Raw genomic sequence first — 8295 nt, forward strand, 5'->3', positions numbered from 1 at the left:
CTCCTTGCGATAGGTCACCGGTTCAAATCCCCCGTGGGTACTTAGGTTAGTCTTAACTCAGAAAAAAATAAATTTATTATGATCATATTAATATTAAATTTTATTTTAAATTATTAATATTACGAGGATAATGTTACCAACTGTCATAGCATGCCAATATTCTAATCGCCACTCACTGCCCAAGTACAGAGAATCATTGTACGCGAGAAATGAAGTTTGGTAAGGTTTAATTCACACCGTCAAATGGAAAGATCAAATATCACGGTCGTATTAGATTGAAGACTTTGTGAAAGGCAAGAATATTGTCGTCTGTCGTCTTGTAAGTGCATTTATTTTTGGACTTACCAGACGAGCAGGGTAGGCTGTCATATAAATAGTATTCTTCACATTAGAGGTTAAGGGTTTCACTCGGAAATTTTTGTTTTTTAAAACAGTGATATTAATGGTTTCCATTCATTAAATAGTAAAATCCTAACCTAATGGGACATAAACATCATCCTAACATCAAAATTTATTTACAAAATTTTAAAATATTAACCATAAAAATGTTTATATATAATTATTCAAAATAATATATATATATATATATATATAAACGAACTTATTGAATCGTATTTATTTATAACCGTTCTTTTATTTATAAAATATAAATAATAATGTGTGAATATTGTCACATCATACTTTTAAAAAGTAATATATTATACATTTTTAAAGCTTTTAATACATTTATTGATTTTCAACATCGCAATAATTAATATAGGTATACTTTTATTAAATGATAGTAATTTTCATTAATTACACTATGATAGTAGTTTTCATTAATTATAGCAAGTAGCTATTATAGGGATTCGCTATGGTTATTCTCCAAACTATAGTCACCTTTACAAAAAAAAAATATCTAGCATACAAGTTGATTACCATTCTCATATTTTAAATGATAGTAACCTTTCTAGAGGTTTCAAGTGTTGGGTTACTTTTTCTATGTCATGTCTCAAAAATACACTCTCAAGACATATTTAATCGACCAATAAATCGAAGAAAATGGTAATAACCTTTTATGCATATAAGCTAGCTAATAAACCATTCAATATATGAATTCAAATTCTTATATATACATACTTATTGGTAAACCACTTAGTATATGATTTTAAACAAATTAAACAACTTATGAGAGGGGGAGATCACAATGATTTATTAAGCCAATGGAAATGTACAAGATTAAATAATATCACCTACATAATGGCTTCTTGATATGATGATTATTCCTTCTCCATGGGAGGGTAATTTGTATGCTTCAATGGGATCTCTCTATTGAAGCAATAGTCAAGCAATACTTGCCCCTTTGTAATCAATGTTTTAAGAGAAATTTGGGTAGCATGGTGCCAAGGAAAAGTTAAGAAATGTGAATGACAACAAGTGACTTGTGACTCGTTCACACAATTTTGGAAAAGCAACTTTAGCACAACAAAGTATTATAGAATGCATCAAAGAGGTTTGCGTAAAATGTGAAAGATGGGATTGAAGGCGAGTTAATTAAATGGGAATCCAAAGGATTCATTTATGTGAACTCATGTCATTGAATTGATCAAAAGGTGGTCAATTACCCTCCTACTGAATGAAGAAATTCCATGACTATGGTTAAGCATTCACCTACTACGTTTCAAAGTTAGTTACCTCTAGTATTAATGGTCCATGAAATTGCTCAAATCATGCCACTACAATGATTGCATGAGTGTTAAGGAAATTACTACATGATTCATATGACTAATAAAACAAAATTTGAGACGCCCCTTTGATGGTTAGTTCTTGAATTTTGGCTTTGATTTGTGGTGTGAAAGTAACCTAAATTCCATCTATATATATATTTATAATGTGTGTGTGTGTGTCTATAATGATGATATCAACTATGTTAGCATATTTCCACTTAAGTCTCGTAGGCATATGAAATTGATATAATAACATATGCCCTATATTGTGTCATGTTAGGGAAACATCATATAAAGGAAATGTCACATGTATTTCTTTCCTCACCTTGTAAAAGGAGAGTGGGCCTACATTTGATGGAAACCATAACAAAGAAAAAAAGGATACCATTTTCAAATACACTTATAAGGTATGTTAGTTCTCATAATGAGGTAGTCATCCACATTCTGATGTCATTGTCAATTCATGTAAAATATGGGATAGTGGATTTATAGATGAAGTTATTCCATGCTATATGTAAAATGAATGCCACGTCCATTTGCACTTGTGATGGAGCAAGGTGACCTTAGGCAATATTGATCTACAATAAATGAGGAACATTGAAATGGTGTCTAGAACATGTAATGAGTTCACTAAGATAAGATAAGCTAGAGGCTTAAAACATTTGTTAAAAAAGAGCCATTAGTGTCTTTGGTTTTCAACTACATTTAAAACATTAATATCATCTAGTACAAATATCCATAATGTGATTAATGGAGTTGCAGTTGATCATGGGAACATCATTTATTTAGTGATGAATGATATATTTCTTTGTTAGATGTGAGGTAGCTCATTAATAATGATAAGATATACCTAGATGCTAGTGCAGAATGACCCAATGTAATTGTATGTGTTGAATTTGAAGACTACTAGGAGTCAATATGCCATTATAGATCAATACTAAGAATCAAATGTTAAATGTAAGGCAAATCACCAATAACGAAAACAAAAATAAAGGTATTGGGCATATAAACAAAACCTCAATATTTAATAAGTTGGTGTTGGTAGGGATAGATCGATTAGAGAAAGGGTGGTGATAGGTCCCTTAAACCAGCAAACAAAATAGAAGATATTGATAGCTATAATGGAATTCAACTTGACATAATGGAGTGCTGCAAAATAATGAGTAGGAGTCTTAGGACTTCCCTTAAATAGAATGTAAACAAACATTGGTTTAGGCAATGATAATACAACTAGGTACAAAACCTCAACCAATGAAAACATGCCGTACGAGAGGAAAGTAATTATAAGAGTGACTAGGGATCACTAAAAAGAATCCATGCTTATGACAGGAGGGACATGAGTGTGTCAAGTTGACAATGTTAAAAACATTGTATATGAAAATCTAAGGAATTAGATTATATTTGTTGGATATAGAAGGTTAATAAATTCAATATGAATTGATAGCCATGGGTGACTCATTAAATTTCTCCACTAGATAGATCCATAATCTCATCATATTTAGTTGAACACATTTGGAGAGGATGTGAGTGAGTATTTTCAATATGCATGATCATATATATTGTGTTTTCAAGCATAGTTGTATTTATGTGTTTGTTTAAAATGGAAAACAATAATAACTTGGTTCTGCATAACCAAATAAGATTATATGTGTATATACACATTGTTAAATATCTACATACATACATATATCACCATTAATTCTTTGTGGTTTCATGCTTATTGTGAACCCGTAGAAAAAAATACCCTCATATAGGATTTCCACCAAAGTAGTTCAATCATGTAAAAATTTTGTTCTTGTTGTCAAAATTTCATGACATAACAATTTGAAACTCCCTTAAACCTTGAATTCTAATATATTTTCCAAGGCTTTGTTTAAATAAAGTGGACAAAACTCTTAAAGAAATAGTTCCATAATGAACCAAGATTGGATCATGCCTAATGTTTTTCCCAGATTCATATCTAATTTTTCACCTAAAAGATATTTTATTCTTCCACGTACCTATGTTAATAATTTGTTCAATATTTACTATGATATATAGAGATTTCCTTAAATAAAATGATGACATGCTTCTATGAAATACCAACATTGAACCACCACTGTGATTCAAACAATAACAATTGTTAGCCTAAACACTTGTTGTTTTTAGACTTAGACTCACTACCACTACTATTTCAAATATAATTAGTCTAAAGTTATCCTCTAAGTTGAGTAGGATTGTTTTTCAAATTATGTTTCCTCTCTAAGATTAACTAGCATGGGAAATGAAAACCATTTTCACCTAAACAAATTATGTCCTTCTACATTCTATCCAATGACATGATTGGGTCAATATTAGTTAGTACACTACATTCATCCAAAACAAAGTTTCCTTAATTTAACGATCTTGCTAAAAAAAATTCTTAAAATAATTTTGTTAAGGTCATGCGTATCTTGTTAATAAAGTTTTTAATTCCAATTTCACACAATTATAATAATTTCCATATAGTAATTAGGTATGATTGTAATACTCACCATAATTATCCTTATTAGGAATAGTGGGTGTAGGAGTTAAAAAATACTCTCATCCAAATTTCACTTATCCTTACTATGGGAACCCAAACTAGGAATTGAATACCTCCTTCCTCATACAATGATATTTCCCCTCATTAATAACTAATATGCTATTCATTGAATATAATCCACATTTAAATGATAAACACCCTCATTAATAATAGGATAATTGATTGAGGGAGGCCATCCATATAGCCACCGTCATTAATAATAGCTAGCATATAGATTGGGTACCATCCTCATCCAAACTATAATTTCCCTTATTAATAATAGCTAGCATATGAATTAACTACCATTCATCCAATACTAGTTTTTCTCATTAATGAAGTTTGCAATAACTATGCCCATCATTAAAAGTTGATAGCATTGATATTAAATACCATCTTATACAATGATAATCACTGTCATTAATAATAATCAACAAAGGAGTGGAATACCACCATCATCCAAATGATAATATGACCATAATTACACATATACATTTACCTATGGTTTGAATACATTATGCATCCAAAAGATATTTCCATTCTCATTACTATTCACTAGCTAACCCAAACGATAATTTTCATCAACATGTGTACCTAGCATGGGAATACATTATTAATTTTAGCTTGGGAAACGAATGTTAGCTTTATGTGTTGGATGGCCTCCCTCAATCAATAAAGCTATCTTAGAACTTTATTGCAACCTTCATCCATCATATGGTCTCTCTTATTAAGTATGGTATTGATAACCTCTTAATTGACAAATTTTACAATGGATTTTCACCCTTGTTAAGTGGAACTAGCTTTGAAATTGATTATTAAGTAGGTACCCAAATTAAGTGCAACTACCTAGGAAGTGGCTACTATAGGTAATGATGATTAGATGTTTTTATCTGAGGAATTGACTTCTAGGATCATATAAGCATTAAATTAAAGTGACCTCATATATTCAATTTAACTATACTTATTCTCATCATTAACAAGTTCTATAAGGCCACATAATTGTGCCATACAAATATAGAAAAAATAACAATAATATTAATTATTTGTAAATATTTATTACTCAATATTGAGCGCTTTATATTTATATATATATATATATATATATGAAAAATAAATAAATTGGAATATATTACTTGAATATACATTTAATAATTATAATTATAAGTATAGTGAAGGAAGCCAATGGATATAGAAAACACAAGACTACATACACCAAGAGATAGATGTACATTGTACAAGGATTACAAATAGACTTAAGTTGTTTTCCTTCTGAATATTATTGATTGAACTCTTTAAACTATTTATAAATTAAGATTCCCAAAACCAAACTATAGATGAACGAAATGTAGAGTTAGATATATAAAAGTATACAAGAAGAATAAGATTTGTCAGTAACAAGAAAAGTGGTACTTGATGAACCTCCCTAGACATGAAGAGAAGGACATGAATAAATCAACCTCGTGGCATGAATCTTGAAATAGCCAACAGTGTGACCACCTTTGATATTGTTGGTGAATAGTGCCCACATAGACCTTTATATAATTGTACATATTGTGTTATGGAAAGGTTACAATAAGACATTGAATTTATTGTCCCATCAAATATTTAAAAATATGCTATTTATTTCTAAGATTAACATTACATTTTGTATATTTCAAAGATAAACTAATAATAATGAAAGGACAAATAAATTGCTATAATCCTACTTTAAGATGGAGTGATAACTACCTTTGAAAATAATTATTATAACTATTTATCAATAATAACTAATTTCAAAGTAAAGTATTATCCTCATCCTTCCAATAGTAAAAATATATATGAAAAGTGCACTCTCATGTATTAATAGTAATTAACTTTAGAATTGATTATAAATCTTATTTACTAATAATCAGTTTTGTAAAACAAAAAGCTACAACTATTCAATAATGTCAACTAACTATTATCTTCTAATAATAACTACATTAAAAATTAAATATAACTTTCTTCAATAAACATTAATTATTTTATACTAATTATAATCCAAAAATAAATAAATAATTATGAATTATAAATATTTTAAAAATTCATTACCACATTTGTTGTTTTGAGAATTAAACAGTTCTCTCGTATAATTACTAATTAATATTTACATTACTTTTTGTAAATTATTTATAAATATTTTTTTTTATTGAATTACCGTCCTTATCGTTTACTGACCCTTAATGCTAACGAAATTGAACCAGGCGAACATATCATCGAACGTCAGTAACTTTGAAATTGTTCCCACCTCATTATACTTATACTAAAAATCGAATCCACTAACACCCTCATAGTTTGCGTAGACTCTAGGCAATCAATCGCGTTCATAATAAAAATCGAATCCACTAACACCCTCTTAGTTCGACTAGACTGTAGAGTTGATAAAGCTGAGGCTATAAAAATGCAATCAATCGCGTTCATCTTTATGACTTCGGAGTATAAGCTTGCGAAGTTGTCAACCATGAATGTCACATATGCCACAACATGAAGGTACGGTTATGAACTAGATATTTTGAAAATACGAGATTAAATTGCCCCATCAAAGGTTTTATTAATCCATGATATATATATATATATATATATATATATATATAATGGGTTAGTGTGAAAAGTGTATGAATGATATTTATTTTTATTGGTTTAAGATTAGTATTTGTACTAATGTTGTAAAGCAAATGCCATAAGGCATAAATTGAGGAACAATCGTGACATAGGAATGAGAAAATCTAAATAAGATGCAGAGATGGTTAACGTTTTTTGTGTTTCTTAATACAATTGATGCTGGCAATTTTTTTGACATGATGAATACATTGGACTTTGATAATAGAGCATCTAAGCTATTTAGGTTGTCAAATGATCATGATGTTGATATTAGAATATTTACATGCTTTCATAGATGATATAAGGTATAATAATAAAATATAGATTTTTGTGGTTGTCTTTATTACATTATGTAGATTATGATTTGAATTATATATATTTTCCAGGACATCATCTAAGTGATCTATTTTGTTTTTTAGGAAATTAAGCAATATAATTTTTGGATGTTATTTTTTTTAATTTATAATTTATTTTTGAACTAGGTGAAATAATATTTATTTATTTTAATTAAATGAAATGATTTTTGTTTAAATAAAAACAACCACAATTGAGATAAATTAACCATAATGTCACTATGTAAAATTATAGTAAATTATGGTTAAACAAAATTAACCATAATAAACCAAAGTCAAAGATAATAAACTATGGTCAACCATAACCATAATGAACTACGACCAACTAAAGGAAATCATCGTTAACATAATTCAACCATGATAAACATCATAATATGAAGAAACCATTAAAAAAATCACAATCTAACCTAACCCTTAAAGAACATCACAAAGAACATCAGAGTGTGAAATAAACATTAATGAACACATCCACTTAACATAAATGATGTTATAATATAACAAACTATTGAAATCAATCTTTTAATATCAACATAAATCAACATTAATAATACTCCAATACAAACATAACCCTCAATGAATGTTATAATGCCATATAACCATTTAACCTAAATCAACTAAAAAACAATAATTAAAAAAACACATTTCAAACAACATTTCAACCATTATATCAATCTTTTAATATCAACCATAATCAAAATTAATACGAAATATTTCATGAGTCATAGTCATTGTCTCTCATGTTAAATTTATCTAGATTCACACTAAAATTACAGTATGTGTCATCTATACGACTGTGCTACTGTAACTTGAGTGCACGAAAATACACAAAAATCTATATACAACAATGCATCCAATCCCAACATCTTGGTGGGAGCTGTGCTGGGAGGCTCAAACAACATGGACCGATTTCCTGATGACCGAAATGGTTACGAGTAATCAGAACCTTCTACATATATCAATGCCCCATTAGTAAGCTTCCTTGCTTATTTGGCCCATTCTACCATGTCATGAACTACCTTTCCCTCTGTACCTCCTTATGTAAAAAGGAATACATATTTATATTCTTGAGTAATCTATG

This window comes from Pinus tabuliformis, chromosome Q, assembly GCF_031772625.1.
Source record: "Pinus tabuliformis cultivar Carrire ecotype Pingquan chromosome Q, CPIR1, whole genome shotgun sequence".
Classification (NCBI taxonomy): domain Eukaryota; kingdom Viridiplantae; phylum Streptophyta; class Pinopsida; order Pinales; family Pinaceae; genus Pinus; species Pinus tabuliformis.